The sequence below is a fragment of the Cephus cinctus genome, unplaced genomic scaffold, assembly GCF_000341935.2.
Source record: "Cephus cinctus unplaced genomic scaffold, Ccin1 Ccin1_scaffold0123, whole genome shotgun sequence".
NCBI lineage: Eukaryota > Metazoa > Arthropoda > Insecta > Hymenoptera > Cephidae > Cephus > Cephus cinctus.
Window position 1 is genome coordinate 571,418 of NW_014332857.1, and position 2,141 is coordinate 573,558.

At 42.9% G+C, this 2,141-nt stretch overlaps 1 long non-coding RNA gene across 8 annotated transcripts in view; it reads right to left on the reverse strand.

Moving 5' to 3' along the window:
* The window catches only part of LOC107275179, an 8,808-nt gene that overhangs the window by 2,172 nt on the left and 4,495 nt on the right, over window positions 1-2,141 (reverse strand). For 7 of the 8 annotated variants that reach the window (XR_003058119.1, XR_003058121.1, XR_003058118.1 and 4 more), the window contains one exon: window positions 50-438. This is a non-coding gene — a long non-coding RNA (uncharacterized LOC107275179). The remainder of the gene's footprint in view (window positions 1-49; window positions 439-2,141) is intronic. The other variant, XR_003058122.1, reaches the window with a different exon arrangement.

A 2,141-nucleotide genomic window follows, 5' to 3' on the forward strand; every position in this document is an offset into this window, starting at 1 on the left:
CCCCCCCTCCCTCCCTCCTTCGTACATCACCCATCCCCGTTCTGCCTACCTTAACAAAGGTAAGTCCCAGAACCAATATGCTGACTCGTCTTGTACTCGTTTAGGTTTATTGCTCGCGTACCATAATGTAAAACGTTCCTGTAACAGAGTGCAGAGTATATACCGTATGTAGAGAATACAGAAGAGACTGGTATAAGGAATACAAAATACAGACCGTATAGTATACAGAATACAGAATTACGGCGGCCTGCCAACTGGCAGAATCAGAACGTGTTTCTGCGGTGGCAACCCGATATGGAGTTACACGTACGTAAGCCGTAGTTAGCATCTCGGCATTCTAATGGACGCGGAAGTCGTAATTCCCTGCTAACAAGCTTCCGTCCGAGGACGACACACCCGGCATGGCTGGGCGACGTCTCTGCCTTTGAGACCGAACTCCTGAAACGAAATAATTCTATATGGATTTACCATTGCGATTGACGAATCGAAAGATTGTGTGTGGGACTGAAGGATAGGTATGGGTATGATATCTATATAGATATATAGATATAGAGTGTAGCTACATATATCGGATAGATAGAAATATCTATAGGGTGCATAGCGTGGTAGGATGCCTACGTTGAATAGAGTCCAGGCCATGGGGAGGGGGTTGGAAAGTTGAGGGTGAGAAATGGGGAGAATCTCGTTTATCATCTTCCGACCGATAAATCAGTACGGAATACTTTGCGGTTCCCCATCGTGTTAGAACAGTTTATAAACGGGGAATCCCCGGGGTGCGGTTATCTTCGCATGTACCGGGTGTACTTTATTTTTGAGGGAAGAGCCCGGCTTGCATGGGGATTTTAGTTGTGAGGTTGTATCGAGGGGTGTGGATGTTGGTAAGACTGTTTTTAGGTGGGCGTGGCTCCGCGGTGTTTATCATACGAATTAGGGGACTTGCCACGGACGATGGCTAATTCTTGGATACAGGGTATTGATATATTATTAAGGGTTGTTTATCTTGATATAACGTATATTTGGAGTTTTTTTCGGGAAAATTTTTATACAAGGCAATTTTATTATTTTGGGGAATATTTTTGGTCTGGGTTATTTTCATAGGTTAGTTGGATTAATTGGCAGGAAAATTTAGTGGTTTCAGACTGTATTTCGTTTTGAGTAAAAATATTACGTGTTCTTGGCTCTTGGTGAGAATCAAGGTTGAAAGGATGCTGGGATGGTGGGGTGAGGGGTGGGGGGGATTTAAGGGGAAAAATGAGGAAAAAATTTCTTAAACCCTGGCTGGCTGGCTGGTCCGAAGGGTGGCGAGGTACTGAGTAGACACGCGAGGTTGCATGACTGCGAGAGAATGAAGGCGGGGCTTAATCTTTAGCCACTCCCATTTCCCCCGCCGGTCACAGTGAGTGGGGAGAATCCGAAGGATGCCATTGGTCCAAGACCGGTTCGCGGGGTTGGCCATGCATTAATTATTCTAAATAAGTCGTCGCCCCGCGGCGGCTGATTATAGAGTTTACAATGCCATAAATAGAAGCCGTTTACAAATCGCACGTAAAAGTAATCACTACTTGGCTTTGCGAAGTCGAGTATCTTTTTTATTAAATTTTTTCGTTTATTTCCACTACATTTATTTTTACTTCTTTTTTTTTTCTCTCTCTATACTTCTGCTATCTCATCTCACGCATTCTCACGTATGAGGCGTATCACGTGCGGTTCTTGGTAATCAAATAAAATGGTACTTATTCCAAGTAATTTCTATGAGTAAATTTGATACGGTCTTTCGAATTAATTAAATTTCTTTATTTATTCCAAAAACTCCTAAGCGACGCTCGAGCGTCCCGACGCCACTCGCGAGGCAGTAAATTCGCACGGTTGCGATTGCAAATTGATTTCCCAGCATCTTTAGCCTCCGAATAATTCGAAGCTGATCGCGTGTCTCGATCCTCGCGTGAGATTTCACTTTTTAGGTATTTACACGTAAACGATAATAACAGAGCGAATGACCAGCAGTCTCGTTACGTCGTGAAAACAGCAATTGGCTTCTTATTTTCTGTAAGAAGATTCTCGATAAGAATGAGCGGAAGAGACTTTCCTCAAAATTGCATGTCCACCATATTTTTTTTTTTTTTTTTTTTTTTTTTTTTTTT